The sequence below is a fragment of the Saimiri boliviensis genome, chromosome 12 (genome assembly GCF_048565385.1).
Source record: "Saimiri boliviensis isolate mSaiBol1 chromosome 12, mSaiBol1.pri, whole genome shotgun sequence".
NCBI lineage: Eukaryota > Metazoa > Chordata > Mammalia > Primates > Cebidae > Saimiri > Saimiri boliviensis.
Genome location: NC_133460.1, coordinates 58,323,242 through 58,341,072, shown reverse-complemented (window position 1 = coordinate 58,341,072; position 17,831 = coordinate 58,323,242). Strand labels below are relative to the sequence as shown.

The following is a 17,831-nucleotide window of genomic DNA, read 5'->3' as shown; positions in this document are numbered from 1 at the left end:
GCACTTCAAGTGTGGTCAGTGCCAAGGATAAGCTGAACTCATCCCTTTAATTAATTTAAATTCATAAACAGCCACATGTGGCCAGTGGCTACTGTATTGGACGGTGTAATCTTAGACCCAGCTCAACCACTCCTTATTCCCCAGGGCGACATTCAGGAAACCCCAGGCAGGACTTTGGCAGAACCTCTGTGGGAGCACCTTTCTCCCTCCAGCTGCCTGACTCCAGACTAGAGACTCATCTCAGAGTTCCCAGCAACTGCACATGGACTGGTGTTCCACCAATGCAGACTGTGATCTGGAAGTGCTCTTTCAATTCCTCTGCCCCCTCCACTCCAATGGGGAAAACACAACCAACCAGCCTTCCAATCATGCCACCATCATTCAGCAGCCACTGGGCACCCAACATCTGCCAGGCACCACGGTTAGCACTGGGGCACACGGTAATGAGAAACACGCGGTCCCTGCCTTCAGGAAGCCCGCGGGCAGTCAAGATCTTGCTCCTGTTGGAGCCATGCCTGGCAACCTACATCCCCAACTGGATGATCTCAGGCACATCAGTTTTCCCATCTGAAACTGGGGCCCACAAGTCCCTGAGCACACAGGTTGTGATGAGAACCAGCAGGCATGAGAGAGGTGCAGGGGCTCTGAGCCAGAGGAGGGCTGTGCAGGGCAGTGGAGGCAGCCTTATGAAGCGAGGTGTAAACTCTGTGCAGGCTGCGCTTCCGGTAAAGACGTAGATTCTCACCAAAGCATCGCTGTTTGGTGGTTTCTCACTAAGGAAGTTCAGGGTAAAAATAGCTCAGGAGGGGACTTGAATCCAGCTAGTTGGAGGGTAGTCACTGCCTGGCTTAGACACAAAAAAGGGGAACAGGCTTTTTAGGAGCCACGTGGACCCCTGCCCATGGGACAGGGCCTTTCCTCCACGGTGAATGGGAGATGAGCTTCAGGCCCAGAGTCCCATAACTGGAGGAGCCAGAGTCCCCAGGTTACATTTGGGGTCACCCTGATTTCAGGGTGGCGTGGCCTTTTCACCCCAACTGACTCCTCAGCCAGGTTTCTGACCTGATTGCACTCCTCAGCCTGATTTCTGTGGCCACTCTCAAGGATGGGCCAGTGAGCAGCACACTGGCACCAACTCCATGCCACCTGCCACACAAAGCCTTCCCTGCTGCAAGAGCCTTCAGCCATGCTCAGCACTCATCTGGCAGTCTGGCCTGATGGTCAAGAGCGAAGGGCCTGGGTCCCCACTGTAAGAATGACAGTCTCACGAAGCCCATCTAAAGAGGTGCCACTTGACCTCTCCTAGTTTCCCCCCAGAGGGCTTCTGAGCCCAGGAACTGCTACCTATCTAGTGCCCAGGGCACCATGGCTCGGCTTCTAAGACACCAACACCGAAACCACATGCTAAGGACCTCAGGCAGCTGTCCCTTAACCCCTATCAAGGGGCCCTTTCTCCAGGCCTTGTACAAGGTCCTCACAGCCGCCACCTCCCGAAAGCCTGCTTCCTGCCCTCTGGTGTAAACCCACCTCTCTCCTCCAGCCAGCTTCCCAGCAAACACTTGTCAGAAGTCTATTCTGCACCCACCACCTTTGCGAAGGGCACCCTGCCGCAATGGTGGCATCACCATGCCCGTGGGGTCTCTAGGCGCTGGCAGCATCAGGGCTGCATTCTGACAAAGGAGCAGCTTGAAGTCGAGGACCCTCAGGCACTGCCTCCGAAGGCATCCTGGCCGATTCTTATTTTTGCGGCAGGAGCCGACTGAGCACAGAGCCTGGTAAAATGTCTGCTGGAGAGCGAACACTTCACCTTCAGGGAGCTGGGCGGGGGCACACGCTGCCCCCTGGCCTCAAGGAGAAATGAAGACCCCGTCTATGGGCACACAAAACCGGCCCGGCGCACGCCGGTGCCACTCTCGCGGCCAAGCCTGGGGCTGACACCATGCAGCACACGGCGCTACCCACAATGCACCGGCCCTCCTCTGTCACACACTGGCACGCACACTCACCCCGCGCCCAGAGGGAGCCCGGGGCCCGGCCCGCGGGCGCCCAGGCGCCGACCCCTCCGGCCCCGCACTTACCTAGAAGTTGCACCGGTCGCGGTCCCGCCCTGGCGCCCGCGGGGGCTCGGGGCCCGGCCGGCGGCGACCGCGGCGAGCGACTCCGGGTAGGATTCAGCCGGCGCCGAACAAAGGCTGCGCGCAGGCAGCGGGCGCCGCCTGCATCCCCGCTCCGCGCCCGGGCGGCGGCGGCGGCGCGGGGGCCCGGGCGGGTCCGGCGCCCGCTCGCTCCGCGCTGCCCGCTCCGAGGGCGCTCCGGCTCCCGCGCTCCCGCTCGCTGCTGCCCGCCACCGCCGCCGCCGTCCGGCTACCGCACCGCACACATCAATTATTCATCGCCCGTCTCCAGCTTCCAGGGCGAAGCCAATCACAGACGGAGGCTCCGCTAATGGGGCCGCCGCCGCCGAGGAGGCAGCCAGCCGCGCGCCCGGGCGCAAGCGACAGCCCTCCGGGGACGGGGATGGGCCGGGGGCGCGCGGGGGGCGGGGGCGCACGGGGCGCGCCGGAGAAACTTCCCACGGCCCGCGCTCTGCGCCGCGCTCGCGGACCCTGCGGGCGTGACCACCCACCCTGCGTGTGCCCGCGTGGGGCTGGGGGCTCGGGGGAAGGCCAGGCCAGCTGCGGCGGGGGGAGGGGAGGGAGGAGGAGGAGGAGCGCGGGAGGAAGATGAAAGGCGAGCAGACCTGCCTTGGCGTCTCCAGGGAGCCCTGGCTCGCGCGCGCCCTCCCCGCCCCGCGAGTCTCGCCGTCCGCACCCCCGCCCCCCAGCCCGCCGCCCGCACTCACTCGCGCGCGCAGACCGTCAGCCCAGCCACTTCGCTGCAAGGGAGCGCGAGCGAGTATGAATCGGAGGCAGCTCACATTTCAAACTTGCACGCAGGGGTGGTGCTGGTGCACGCCGCCGCCGAGCGAACGCACGACCCGACGAGCAGCGCTCTAGCCTCCGGGAGGGGGCGGCGACCAGGCCCCTTTCCTTCCCCCGCCTAGGCAATTAATTGGAAGCAACACTTGTGCGAGTGGGGCTCCTGGAGCGCTGTCGCCTGAGGAGGCCGCCGGGAAGGCGCTGGGGGTGGATGACTTCGGGTGTCTCCCGAACCCCAGCGAATCCTCCCAATTGGGCATGCTAATGAGGGTCTACCGCGGGGAGCGGGTGGAGGAGGGAGCTGAACTGGAGGGGGCCTCTGCCGGGGGGGAGGGGAGGAGAGGGCGGGGCTGGGCATTCAGATTAAATCTCGGTTTAGAGGATTTTCGGAACTGGCTACCGGGTGGAGAAGGTAGGCGGCCCGGCATCTTACTTCCCTGACCCTGAGTGCCCTGGCACCCCCGGGATTCCCTGAGCGAGGGGCCCAGGACAGGGTGAACGCGCGCACATACGCTCCGGCTCCCCGACTTCTGGGAGTTCCTGTGACCAGGAGCTGGCGGCAGGAGGGAAGCCGGGGGCGGCTGCGCGCGGCCCTGCCCCGCCCCGGGAGCTGCTGCCTTCCTGACATTGCATCCTGTGGTGGCCGCGGCCTCTTCCTTCCAGCCTGTCTGTCGCAAGGGCTCCGGGCTTTGAGCAGAGCTTGCTCACTCCCCACCCCTTTGCCCCGCAGACACCCCGGGAAGCCCATCTGCTGTCCCACCTCCAGAGATCTTCGCCCCTCCCTCTTTTATGGGCACTCCCCGTCACATTACCCCCTCGGGAGAAACCGTATTTTATAGCCCCCTCACCCAGCCCCACCCACCTGCCAGTGAAAGTTGCTTGTACCGTGACCTAACTGCCCCAAACAATTAGGAAGGTAAGTGAGGCCCCATCATTCATCCCCAAAGAAGGGCAGCCAGGACGGTCTTTAAAATCTCCTCTGTATTGGACTGCCGTGCCCTGCTGCCCTGGCCAACAATGGGAGCTGACCAGGTTCACTGGCCTTTAAGGTTGCATCTCCTGACGCCATCCCCTCTTCTCAGCCTCAGCCTCTGGCTGGCCCCTAAACCTTCCTGCTGGCCCTGACAGTGGCTGACACAAATCACTTATCTAGAAATTATGTTCTTGCTCCTTGTTTGACATAAATCGTTAGCAGGCTCTAATCCCACCCACTGCCACTTGAAATATCACTTTGACGACGGCATTTGGAAATGCAGTTGTCATGGGCTTTCCCTCCGAGGAGCTGGTTAAATGGATTAATTCATACTTCGTAACTTGCGCATTTTGGACAAGAACTCGATTCCTTCAAGAGAAATTAATTGGCATCCCCTTACTGGCAGGCCAACCCTAGGGCAGCCAGGGGAAGAAAGACTTCCCTTCAGCTCTGCACACATTCCAGGCTCTGCTCATTCTCACCTTTATCTCATCTCCTTGTAGATTATGGCTTCTTTGGAGACGTCATTTACTCACTGAAACATTCACTGGGGCCCTGCCCTCCCAAGCAGCGCTGCAGTCAGGGGTCCAGTGAAGACTCTCCCACCTCCACACTACACATCCTCCAGATGACTAACTTACTCTAAAGCCCACTGCTCAGCAAGTGACACCCAGAAAATAGATGGGGTTGGGCAATAGGGCTCATATGTCCCAAGAGAACACTGAGATGGATGTACTTAAGATCTGGTTTCTACCGTTAATCTGATTTTAAAAACCAGAACACACCCCCCTTGCCTGTTCTGTGCAGTGACAGTTCACTATTCTAATCTGATCCTTAGTGCTTTCTAAGCCACCAAAGACCTACGTGTTTGAGACTACCAAGTTCATTTTTGAAGATCCTGTGTGTGTGGGTACCATGTGGCCAGCCCCAGAGGTTCAAAAAAACCACTTGGGTAGGTTGAGACAAAATCTGGACTGAAATTGAGCAGAGGTTTATAGCACAGGGACACAGACCTGGTGGCACTGCCCAGGAAACTTTTTAGTAAGACGACCTGCCAGTCTCCCTACCCCATCTCCCAGTTCTCCCAGGGACCCACTCTGAGAAGTCATAGGGTGAGGCTGGAGAAGAGAATTAATATACCTATTTAGGCTCCTCCGGCTTGAGACCAAAGGTATTAGACTTTCCCCAGGTAAGCCAAAAAAAAAAAAAAAAAAAAAAAAAAAGATAAATACTCTTCAGTAGATTTACGTAATTAAGAAAACAAATTGTTTTCAAGCATCCATTCACCAGACTGCATGGGAGGCCTCCAGGCCAAAGCTGGGGTTTTCACATGCTAATTTCAAGGCTCTCTCCTGCTCACTTGGTTAGCAAACTCTTTCTATTACTTGCCTCGGGTCTACAGAAATATGGGCACTCCAACCAGTCTCTGCTTCAGAGGACTTTCTCCACTTGTTCTGAGTTCCAACTCCACTTCTCCAACTTCCAAAGATTTGCTCAAAAGCCTGGGGCCCAAAGCAGCCCGCTCCACCCCCTTGATAAGGATCTACAGCAAAGAGGCCGCAGACAAAGGCGCTCTCCACCTCAGCTCGCAGGCACTCGGCAAGCTCTCCGAGTGACCTCGGCAAGGGGGGCACAGCCCCGGGGGAATGACTTGGGAGAGAGAAGAAAGGAAGAAGAAAGGGCGAGCTGCAGCCCCCGAGCCGTGGCTCCTTGATGAATGCCTGCCAGCGCTCGGGAGGCCTGACGTGGGGATCAATAGCGGGTGGCTTTTCTCGCGGGTGTTTGAACTCCTCCTGCCGTGGGCCCTGGCGAGGAGGAGCCGCCGATAAATCACGGCGCTGCAGCCAGCAAGGCGGTGGCAGCTCGCTCGGGAGAGCAAGGAGAGGGAGGATGCTTTCCCTGGCTAGAGGAGCCTGCCATGCAGAACCCACCTCTGCAACACCAACTGGGTGGGGGTGGGGTGGGGTAGGGGTGGTAGCAGGAGGAGACCCCCTCCAGTCAAGCTGGGGTTGCAGAGCCTTCCCCAGGGCTCCCCTGTTCACCCAGATGTGTGGGTCTCTTTGGATCTCAGCTTGGTCCCAGCATTGCCCAGTAGAAAGAGCCAAGCCACCTATAATGTAGGTCACCCAGGGGTCAAAGTGGCTCTGGGCTGAGTCACCTCCTGTATAAGGCTTTGTGTAGTGGGAGGCCTGGGGGCTGAGAGGCCATTAGCAAGGAAGGACCAGCATACAAAAGCCAAGCTCTCTCTGACCGCAGAGAGGGAGAACAATGAAGCCAGGGACCGCTCTGCTCAGGGGCGCTGGGTTCTGAGCCACAGAGCTTCTTCAGGGAGGGTCTGCTGATTCAGCAGGGCTGAGCAAGGATCCTATGACTCGGAGCTGTCACCCATGTGGGCGCAGGCATTCGGAGGGTGAGGTGGACAAGGAGGCCCCAGCCGCGTGTCCACGTGAGAATGACAGGCCTGAGCTCAGGCCCTGGGAGCTGCCTGGAACATCCACCTTCACAACCCTGGTCCTTCTCAGGACATGTGGGAGTGTAGGGCACGTGGTGGGCATTCAACAAATGATGCACACAGACAGGGGGCCTGGCTATGGAGAAGCTGTCACACAGACAGCTCAGCTGCCCAAGGAAGGTTCACATAGCAGCCTTGGAAATGAGACAACTCAAGGGCTCTGCCTCCAGAGACCCCTTCCTGGGGCTTCTGCCCACCTCGAGGGGTCAGGGCACAAAATCTCATGTGTCTTATGACACTGTTCTCTCTCTGCCCCCTCTCCCTTTCCTCCCTCGCCTTGGTCAACCTCCTCGAGTGTTCTCTTAGTCCTGAAGATGAAAGACACAGTGGTGGTTGAGCTCCTGGCCAATGCAGGTGCCCCAGCCAGATCTCGGAACCCTACCCGTGTCCACACACGGGGTCACAAAGCTAGGGGCCCAAGCAGGATCCTGGCCTCTGCTCTCCTGGTGTGACATGCAGCTTATGGTTACTGAGACTCTGCTGGCTGGCAGGCAGCTTCCAGGCATTTTCCAGGTGTTACCACACACAATCGTCATCACCAGCCCTTTCTGATAGGGACTGTTTCCACTATACAGAAACTGAAATGGAGGTGTAGGGAGGTTTAGACAACTTGCCGAAGGGTTTAAACCGTTCGGCAATCCTTTTCGAAAGTATGCACTGATAACCATCACATATTCCCAAGGTGGGACTCTAGGATCCAAAGGAGGGTGACCTCCAGGTCACGAAGTAAATGATAGCCGCTGTGAGGGCTCATGCCCCCAATTCTGATTTATATTCCTTCCCTCGTACCACATCACAAATACTGAAACATTTCTTGCTTCATGTGTTTCTTTTTAGAGTTTAGCATCTATGCATTTGTAAGCATTTACATGACATTTCCAGTTTGCTGGTGCTCCACCTGAGTGGGGGACAGGGACACGATGCACAGTGAGACCTCCATGCTTCTCAGCCTCCTGTCACTGCCCCCCATCCCTTTCCTGGGCGTATCCCCCAGCAGAGCCACTCATCCTGGACCCAGGCTGCATTCCCGGAAGTCTGCATTTGGCTTCCACCCAAATCCTATAACCCTTTCATTTTGAAAACAGTATCAACCCCCGCCTCACACCTCCCAGTACCTTCGAGAAGTTTTACAAGGTCAAGGTTACTGAGGTTCCAGGAAAGCCTCCTGCCAGGCTGAAGGAGAAGAGAGGATTCTGAGGGGAGGGGGCCCATGAACCCACAAAATGGTCATTCATGGAGCCTGCTCCACTACCTGCTCGGCCCCAGGCTATGGAGCAGAGGCTGGTAGAGCTTGGGGCTGTCCCCAGGGCTGGGGCGGAGACAGGAAGGGGCTGGCCATGCTCTCCTGGCTAACTGAGGGGCTGTGGTGGGAAGGGGGGAAGCCTGGATTTGGAGGCTGAGGCCCAGGAAACAAGTACTGACTAGCTTAGGCTTTCTGAGCCTCCGCCTACCAGGTCCTAGGAAAGACCAATTGAGAAGCCACGGTGTTAGGGAGTGAACTGTGTCCCCATATAAAATGTTGAAGTCCTAACCCCCAGAACCTGTGAATGTGACCTTATTTGGAAGGAAGCAGGGCCTTTGCAGATGAGGTCATCAGGGGAGGCGGTAATCCAACAGAACTAGTGTCCTTACAAAAAGGAGAAGTTTGGACACAGAGACATGCACGTGGGGACAATGCCACGTGAAAAATGAAATTATGCTGCCACAAGCCAAGAAATTACCAGAAGCTAGGAGAGAAGCCTGGAGAAGATCCTTCCCTAGAGCTTTCAGACGGAACTTGGCCCTGGTGACACCTTCCTCTGGGCCTTTAGATCTCCAGCACTGTGAGACAGCCAATGGCTAATTGTGTAAGCTACACGCTGTGCGGCACTCTGTTATGGCAGCCTTAGCAAATTAAAACAATCCTGTTAAAACCTAAGTCACAAGACATCACACTGCTTAAGCCCCTTCCTCCTGTTGCTCTGGCTCTGCTGGTGTCAAAGGCAAGTCCTTGTGGCCGAACCCCCGAGTGACCCAGCCTCGTCCATCTCTCTGACCTCCTTTCCCTCCAGTCCCCCTCAGCTTACTCTGCTCCAGCCTCACTGCCCTTCTGGCTGTGAATGCACCCGATACACCACCAGGGGCTCTGCCAGGAATGCTCTTCTCTAGGTGGCCCCAGCTCCATCCCCACATCCCTGCTTCCTGCAGGCTTTCCCTCAGGGGAACCCTTAACGGGGAAGCCTCCTCCACCACGCTGACCACAACTCAGCCCCTCCTGACATGCCTCTGAGTCTCTGACGTGGCTCTCTCTTTAGCATTGATAGCTGGTATATTTCAGTTATTTACCTTCATTAGTATTACCTTCAGTTATTAACGCTGTCCCCTTCACTAAAAGGCAGGCTCCATGTCAACTGGGACTTTTGTCTGTTTGGGATGTGTTGTATTGGATGTTGGATGTGTTATATTGACAGTATCTAAAATATGCCAAGCAGATGCTTGATAAATATTAGCTCTATGAATGAAACGAGGACCAGCTGCCTGAATGAATGAGTGAACCAAGAAACAACTGAATGAATGCACAGTGAACAATCACAGCCTCTAAGGGTGTGTGTGGTGGTCCTGCTGCCCTGCCCTGAGCCTAGACCTCAGACCTGCTTCGTAGTACCTGGGTTGTTTCTCAGGAGGAGGCAGCCTGTTCAGACAGGAAGCTTAGGCTGGTTAACAAAGGGGCTGCCGGAGGTGGTGGGGAGCGTGCCACCCAGGTCTCTAATGAATCTCTTTCCATTGATTTCTGGAGTCGCCTTTGAAGGGAAGGGACTGCGAAGGCAGCTCAAATGTCCGTGCCTCAGCAGTTCTGGGGTTTCATTGCTTCTCCCAGGACACAGCTTTGATGGGGGCTTCCGGATGGCCCCAGGGCTGGACTGACATAAGCTCCCTGCAGTTGGAAATGCAATTTGCCTTCCTGCTGGAGCTGTCTGCTGCCTGCCTGGCTGTGCAGCACACCTCCTTGTCTGGGCTGGAGCAGCCAAATTCCATTCCTGATGCTTCCCAGACAAAGGCTCACAAGGCAGCTAAGCACAAAGCTTCCACTTTGCAGGGGAAGAAAGTGAGGCTCGCTTTGGGAAAAGACTTGAGGCCACTCACATGCTCTGACTCAGGCTGCAGGACCAGGCAGGGCTGCTAGGCTGTCCCAGCCACCATCGGACCCAGAGTGTCTAGAAACCTTGTGTGGCCTACTGCTTCCAGCCTCTTTCCTGACAGAGCCTCTACCTATCCATTTGGAATCGCCAGCTCAATCGGCATCAAAGTAAAGAGACCCTTATTTCCCTCTTCAAATCAGGAAACAGGTTCGAAGAGGGGGTGGAGGCTGCCTCCAGTCACATAGCAAATTAGTTGGAGAGCCAGGACTAGAACTGCCGACTCCCGGCTTGTTCCTGGGCCCCAAGCTGTCTCTCCTGGTACTGTATTCCTGCCAACTGTAGCTTCCAGGGCATGCCCTGCAATCTGTAACGTGCTAGATGGATATGCTCTTCAAGCGGACTCTTGTCCATCAGCTGCCTCCTTTTTCCAGCACAGTGTGGGATTCTGATGGGATGGGTCCGCCCCACTCGGTACCTCCTACTCACAGGAAGGTCGGGGCTAGACCTTGACTTGTCAGCTCTTTCCCTCACCTACTGTGGGAGTCACATGCATCGTGAAGATGGGTGGGGGAACCTGATTTGGACTGAGAAGAAGGAAGGAATTTCTGACAGTCAGGGCTGCCTGGGAGTAGCAGGGAGCAGCTGTCATCTAAGGCCTATGAGCTGAGGATGGAGAATTGCAGAGGGGACCCTGCATTCGTAGGCTTATGGCCTCTGAGGCCTGCTGTAGCGGTGCTAGGAGAGGTAAAAGGACCGAGCACCTCGGTGTGCTCTGGGCAGCCACAGCACAGTTCAGGAAGCTCCCAAGCCCATGAAAGTTTGCCAGGCGGCCTTCACCACCTGGTGTGGCCTTCCTGCCTTCCTTTCCTGATCACCCCATGTGAGACGAGGTTCTCCAGGTGCCTGTTCCCTTCCAGTCCCTTGTTCCTGGCCCATGGCAGATGAGGGGTGCTAGCGGCTTCCTTCACTCCCCAGTGTGGTCCCAGGTGTCCCCCACCTCCAGGGGCTCTGGACATGAGCTGACAGGCTGCACAGGAATGTCTGGGGGAAATCCAAAGGTGGCCGCCAGGGCAGGGCAAGGAGTGGGAGGTCTGATGTTGAAATCAGGACCTGCAGAGCTGGGCTCGCAAAACAGCGTGCTCCTTGGCCCAGGAGGCCGACTCCCTAACAGAGACAGATGGTACCTGGAAAGAGGCTTGGGAGCTTGCTGTGTGACCAGATGCAGGTCACCATTCCTCTCTGGAGCCCAGTCCCCGCTCACCCAGTAAAGACATCTAGTATAAGATGCCATACCTTTCTTTGGTGCCAGGGGCCAAGTCTGGCTGGATAGGCTCTGAGAAGAAATTGAACTGACTCCTGCTAATTCCCTGTAAAGGCCGGAGTAGGCTGACAAGTGATCCAGGCAAGAGGTCTACAACACATCATTTTGTCAAGGCAAAGACGCTGGTTCCAAGGCAGCAGCCCCTCTACGGTTCCATTCTCCTGTATTTATTTACAGTTTATCTGTTAAGTATATTTCCCTATTAAGTATGTTACATGTTTCTTGCATGATTAATGGATATTCACCAAGTTATTCCACAGTGGTGGGATGTCAGCTTTACTTTCTTTATAATTTTCTGTATTCCTTGATTGTCCTACATGTAATATGTATTATTATTGTACGTATAAGAAAAATTCCATAAAACCACTTTCATTTCAGAATGAAATGCAAAGTGAAGACTTTTTACCTGGGAAAGGTGCTGTGTACCAGCTTCAGAACTGGTAAGTCAAGAGTCAAGCATAAAACAGCTCTTGTCATCACCTGAGCTTCTGAGGCCCAGGGCAGGGCGGGGGCACAAGGCGTTGCTGGGGAATCACCCTCTGCTTCTCTCTCTCCACACACAGCACACTTCCACCCCAGCAGACTCATGTCCGGGCAACTGCACCAGCCTCCAAACTATGTTCTCTGCCTCTAGTACCCAGGTCCCTCTTCTCTAATTGTGCTGAGGCAAATCCGATCATATCATCCCACCTCATCCCTTGTCTAAGACCTTCCTTGGCTCCCCAGGACTGTCAAGATCAAGTTCAGGCTTCTTCGATTGGCATTCAAGGCCTCAAATGATGTGGCCCCTAGAAGTGTCATGCCTGGTCTCCAGGAGGGCCACCTTGCTGCCCTTGGCCTGGGTTGCTTCCGCCCGATTCCCCTGGCAAGTCTCTTGAAGGCATTTATACACTCTGGTTTGCTCAACTCCACTGGAGCCCCTGCTCTCCCAAAAGAGCCACATGCCAATCAAAATGTTGGGCAGCTGGGTGCCCATCTGCAGCTAGCAGGGGAAACTGCTGCAAATCCAGGGGTGACAGGGAAACTGAAGTCCCCCCAACCTCCTAGGAATCTTTGGGCTTTTCCAGGGGATGAGGAGTCAGGCCTCCACTGATGAATTTGAAAGGGAGGGTGAGCTGTGGGCCAGCAGTCTGGGGTGGGGCTCTCAAGGAGGGGAGAAAATCAGGCATGGTGCTCTCAGCCCAGGGGATGCTATGGTGTGGGGTTGCTGTGGTCTGAGTGTTTATGCACCTCTAAGTTAACATGTTGAAATCTAATCCCCATTGTGATGGTATGAAGAGCTGGGGCCTTTGGGAGAGGATTAGTTCCTCAGGGATGCACCTTCATGAATGGGACCAGTGCCTTATGAAAGAGGCTTGAGGGTGCTCTTTGCACCTTGTGCTACATGAGGACACAGCCAGAATGTTCCATCTATGAGGAGCGCCCTCTCACTGGACATCAAATCTGCCGGTGCCTTGCTCTTGTCTCTGGAACAGGGAGCAATCAGTTGGTTGTTTGTAAGTTACCTAGTCGAAGGTATTTTGTTACAGCAGCCTGAACAGATCAAGGCAGGGGCCAAGCAACGGTGCCTGTTCCCTGCCTCAGTTTCCCCAGCTGCGATGCAGGCAGTATTCTGGGATGCACAGTGGGAAGACCCAGCCCTGGGAGCCAAGCTAGTGCTTCTGCTGCTCCCCCTCAGCAAGGGGAGCCCACGCCCCCCTTGGGCACCAGACAAACCTGGGAGTGTAGTGTGTAATTGAATTTGGCCTAAATTACCTAATTGTACTGAGGAACAACCAGTACTGACAGAGAGAGGCCTTGGTGTGGGGGGGTGGCTGGAAGCCAGGAGCCAAGAGGCAGCCTCCAGACTCCCCAGGCATTCATGGAACCAGCACTGGGCAGCAGTGCTTCGTATCACTTAGCCTCCTGGATGCTTGGAACCCCAGGGCCAGATGGTGCTGTTCCCATCCCACAGATGAGGAAATGGAGGCAGAGAGTGGCACTCTGCACAGGGACACTAAGTCAGAAGAAGCAGAGGGGGGCATTAGCTCACGTTCCTTCTGCACCTGCACCTTCATATTTACGTAAAGCTGAAAGGAGAGGAGGTGCATGCAGTCTTTTGCCCAGCGTCTAAAACATGGTGGCTCCTTAATTGACTGGCAGTAGCAATAGGATAATGGTGGCTTTTCACATAAGGGGAAGGTGGCAATAAGAGCAGGAGTAATGCCAGCCTCACCCCTGGTACAATGAGGGGTGCCGGGAAGATTGTGTCCCCCGCCCTGGGTCAGTCTCTTCTCCGATTAAAATGGGAGGCTTGGGCCAGGTGATCCTCAAAGCCCTTTACAGGCTGACATTCATGTCAGAGAATAACAGCAACAATAATGTAACACTCCCACCAATACTTATTATGTATGCCTATGAATTATTATGTTCCTTGTCACCTCCAAAAAGGCACTGTCCTCCTGCTTCCCCTTTTCTGTCCAACACACAGTATTTTCCTTCCCACCCCAACCATCTTCCTCCCACAAGTGATTTTTTTGGTAGGTCCACTCACCTATTCTGTCTCAGTCATTGCAATGTAGCACACAAGACACTGAGTTTTCACTCGGCGCAGGGCAGTTTTACCTTATATCCTCTCATTTAGTACTTGATGCAAACGACACTGAGAAAGGGTTACAGTTAGCCACATTTCCTGATGCAACAGCTGAGGCTCAGAGAGGTTAGGTAAATTCCTTAAAGTCACACCGCTCTAAAGCAGGAGAGCAGGAGGCAAGCTCAGGTGGCCCACCTCCACTAGATTCTCCAGAAACGAACTTTCCTCCCATCAGTCATGGGTCCATTGTTCCTCAAATGATTTCAGCTCAATGCTTCCACTGATCACCCAAGAGCCAGCCTCAGCCTCACTGGACTGATCTCACTGGACTGGTGGCACAAAAGTGGTCAACAGTATTAAAAGCACCAGACTAAGCCGGGCCCACCCAGTGGCTCATGCCTGTAATCCTAGCACTTTGGGAGGCTGAGGCAGATGGATCACCTGAGGTCAGGAGTTTGAGACCTGAGGTCAGGAATTCAAGACCAGCCTGGCCAACATGGTGACACCCCATCTCTATTAAAAAAAAAAAAAGAAAAAAAAAAAGAAGCCCCACTCTCTACTAAAAACATAAAAATCAGCCAGGCATGGTGGCACATGCCTGTAATTCCAGCTACTCAGGAGGTGGAGACAGGAGAATTGCTTGAACTCAGGTTACAGTGAGCTGAGATTGCACCATTGCACTCCAGCTTGGGCAACAGACGGAGTGAGACTCCATCTCGGGGATGGGGGGCAACAAACCACCAGGCTTCCTAGGCTGGTCACGGTGACCCCTATCTGTAATTCCAGCACTTGGGGAGGTTGAGGCGGGTGAATCACCTGAGGTCAGGAGTTCAAGACCAGTCTGGTCAACATAGTGAAACCCCATCTCTACTAAAAATACAAAAATTAGCTGGGCATGGTGGCAGCTGCTTGTAATCCCATTTGCTCAGGAGGCTGAAGCAAGAGAATCGCTCTAGGAGGCAGAGGTTGCAGTGAGCCGAGATCACGCGATTGCACTCCAACCTGAGTGACAAGAGTGAAACTCTGTCTCAAAAACAAAAACAAAAAACAAAAAAAAGAAACCCACCAAGCTTCTTGCAGAATCACAAGTGCTGGCAGTGCTGGGTATATGTCGTGCATAGCCTCAAGTGGCCCTTGTGTAGCAGCTGTCACTTGTCCAAGATCACTTCCGTATCTTCAGTGAGATGCCATCTTTGTGTCACCTGCCTAGCTGTGTGGACATGCGACTCTGACATGGAGCAAGGGCAGCCCTCTGCACCCCAGGAGGAGGCACAGGACTGGAACCTCAAAACCTAGCCTTGGCCCAGGCAAGGCAAGAGTGCCCTCGGAGGAGGGGTCCACACCCTGGGCCTTGACCCATGGGGCCGTCTTGCACCTGTGCCCTCCTTCTTTAGAGTGGCAGTGCCTTTCTTCTCCTCTTTGGTTTTTCTCCTTCCACAGTTCTTTTTTCATTTGGAGAGGGAGGAGAACCAGGCACAGAGGCCCTGATTCCAGGGTACGACACTCAAATCTCTCCCTGGAGACCACCGAGATACCCGGGCATCCTTGCTCCTCCACACGGATGGACAATCAAGCACAGGCGCCACCTCCACCTCCTCCAGCGCGCTTCACAGCGCTGGCTTCCCCAGGGAGCTCAACAGTGCAGCACTTTCCCGCCGTCTGTGCAGCGCGAGGAGTTCCCATTTTCTCTCTTCTGAGACCCTTTTGAACAGACATGGGCGCTGCACACAGGCGGGCCCCTGGCTTCCCGGCAGACACTTAATTGGGAGGAAGTGATTCTAAACATCTGGGGCACACATCTGAGAGTGGGCTCAAGACCACACGGAGCCCAGAGGAAATGGGAATGTATGCAATGATGTCACTTCCTTGGCTGAGGGTCCTCAGGTGGGGGCAGAGCTAGCAAAAGCAGGCATTTCTGGGGGCGTGGCCCAGGGCTGGAGCAGGGCAGCAGACCCTGAGCAGGGAGCTGGCCACCCAGAGCAGATGCTGCAGATGACAGATGACCCGGGCAGAGCTGAGCAGCAGGACCGGCGATGCCCGGAGCAGTGGTCCCGAGGGGAAGGAGGAGAGACAAAGGAAATGAAGGAGAGCAGAAAGGGGAGAGAGGGAGAGGAGGAGAAAGGAGATGGGCGGGCGAGAGTGAAAGAGAGGAAGGAGAAAGGAGAGGCAAGGAGAGAGAGAAAGAGCCGAAGGGACAGAGGCAGACAAGTGTTTTGCTGAGCTGGAGCCTCCTAGGGCAACCCATGGAGGAGGACAGCTTCCCCACACAGGGTACAATGAGTCAGTTCTGATCCTGGCTCAGTCCCTTTCTAGCTGTGCGACCCTAGGCATGGGACTTAAGCTCTCTGAGCCTCAGTTTCCTCATCTGAGAAAGAAGCGCAGGGGACCCCTGTTGCAGGCTGTTTTAAATCAAGGGGTTCACCTATGTAAATTGATGACAGATGACTACCCCTGAACTGTCCCTCACTGTCCCAACCCAGTCCAGGTTGGAAACTTCCTGCTGGAAGTGACTGGTCCTGCCAGTCTGTTTCCCCACCCTACAAGGTGGTTCTGTGTTGCGGCTCTGTTGACACCGTCTTTTCCTAAGCATGCCCCTGCTGGGTCTGGCTCTGTGAGCTCCTTGGGAGCAGAGACCATCTCTAGGGTTCCCTAAGTACGGATCACAGAGTCTGCACATAATAGGTACCCATGAGCTTACACTGAAGGGGTGAATTTAGCTTATCCTGTGCGCTGAGTTTCTGCCTTCATTATAATTACGTGCCTGTCTGAAAGGCAGACTGCTAATGTTTCCCCCCAGTAATTCCTGTTTCCTGCAGAGACAATAGTGTCTCTTCATCCCAAACAGGTGAGACTGGGTCCTCTGGAATTCCCTACAGGAGTCCAGCCCCAGGCAGTGTTTCTCACCTGGCCAGCCTCAACAAGCCAGGAAGCATTCCTAGGAATATAATGAAGCATCTGTTATTAACTCTTCAAGGATAGCCATTGGCCAGACTTCCCGAGCTCGGGGTTCTGTGTCTCTCTGGGCCCAGGACAGCACGGGCAGCCAGCAAGGAGGCTCTGCTTCCCTCCAGCCACCTGCCTGGCCACCGCCCTGTCCCCAGTCAGGGGAATTACCACTGTGCAGAGCTTCCACTGCAAAACACAAACACCTGGTTGCCTGGGCTGCACCTTGTCAGGGTGAGGAGGAGATCCAGATGGTCCCTGGAGAGACAGCTGGGTTACCATGGAAACAGAATTGCTGCTGCTCCAGCCAGGAGACCTGGATTCTAGGTCTGTGGGACCCCAAACTCAGAGGAGAGAGTGATTTGCATACAGTCACACAGCAAGTAGGTTTCAGAGCCTGGACTGCGAAGCAGGATTTCAAAATAATCAAAACTATGACGTGCAGAGCCCTCATGAGATGACAGGTTACGTTACGTACTTCGTGCCTGTCATTTCACGAGAGGCTGGGAGATGAGGCCAGGGTTACATCTAATATGGAAGTCGCAGAGCGAAACCAGGCTCATGCCAGCCTGTTGATAGCCAGGCCCACGCCAGCCTATGGTGAAGCCCAAGCTCGGGTCCCTGCCCTAGGCTACCCCCAATTCTGGTTTCCAGCATTGGGCTCTACATAGCCTAAGACCAGCCCTGCACCAGAAGCTGGCTGGTCCTGACTCGGGGACCACTGAAAGGGTGAAGGCAAGGAGGGGCTAGGGGCCTGCAGGCAGAAACCCACTTCCAAGCCTGAAGCCCACCTCCAAGCCCATGCTCCGCTATACACACTGACCTGGGCAGCTCACAGGGGCAAGAGGGCAGGGGTCTGTTGGCCTGAGACATCCTCCCTGCCCCTGTGTGCCAGATGGGCCCTGGCACAGGTGAGAGGCACATTCACAAAGAGCCTGATCCCAGGGAAGGAGGAAGAGAGGGCGGCACAGCCACAGAGGAGGAGAGGAGCAGCGCACCTGCAGCTGGGGCAGGCCCACACTCCTCCTCCCCCAATCTACTGGTTCTTCATTCTTCTCTTCGGACTCAAGGGCCCACACATCCATCCACTCAGAGCCATGTATCCACTCATGCCTTGCCTTGTTATACAAAGGATGGAGTTACTTTGGACAAGTGAATAAATCTGTTTGAGCATCAGTTTCCTAATCAATAGAATGGGTTGGATTCTCTCAGGGATCATAAAACACCCAGCATGGCATGAAGCAGGAGCTCAATAAATGGGTACCGTAAATGTTACTTTCTCTTCCTCTTACCAATCTTTCAATCATTTTGGGCTGGGCTGCTGGGAGGACTTGGTGAGATAGAACCCCTCAAAGCTTCCCCTCACCCAGGGCACAGGCAGGATGGGAATGGTGAGACAGAGGCCCTCAAACACCCCTTGGCCAGGCCGCAGACAGGGTGCTGTGGGCCCTGCCCAGCCTCCCTCTGCCAGCT

General features: G+C 55.2%; 1 protein-coding gene across 10 annotated transcripts in view; it reads right to left on the bottom strand.

The window, feature by feature from the left end:
- The window catches only part of ZMIZ1 (zinc finger MIZ-type containing 1), a 240,283-nt gene that overhangs the window by 67,849 nt on the left and 154,603 nt on the right, over positions 1-17,831 (bottom strand). Inside the window, exon 1 of one of the 10 annotated variants that reach the window (XM_039477949.2) lies at positions 2,843-3,670. The exons of the other annotated variants lie outside the window; for them this stretch is intronic. The gene's annotated coding sequence lies outside the window, so the exon portion shown is untranslated. Of the gene's footprint in view, positions 1-2,842; positions 3,671-17,831 lie in introns of those variants that run through there. 10 annotated transcript variants of the gene reach the window in all.